Genomic DNA, 264 nt, shown 5'->3' on the forward strand with positions numbered 1-264 from the left:
ATCTTATTATCGACATCTAACTGCATAACTTGCCTGCTGACATTAACTGAATTGATGTATCTTGTATTAGATTAGATTTCGAAAATTCTGTGAGGTTTTAAGCTGTAATCATCTGAATTGAGACTGCGGCCTGGATGGATATGCTTCGAACAGGGTTTCATATATCAGAAACAGTCAATTCTCCTAAAGCTTTTTCACTCTGTCGACCCCGACCAGTATATGATAATCTTCATGGCCTCGTACAGTGACTGTCATCTTTTCAAT

The sequence above is a fragment of the Penaeus monodon genome, chromosome 24 (assembly GCF_015228065.2).
Source record: "Penaeus monodon isolate SGIC_2016 chromosome 24, NSTDA_Pmon_1, whole genome shotgun sequence".
NCBI classification, from domain to species: domain Eukaryota; kingdom Metazoa; phylum Arthropoda; class Malacostraca; order Decapoda; family Penaeidae; genus Penaeus; species Penaeus monodon.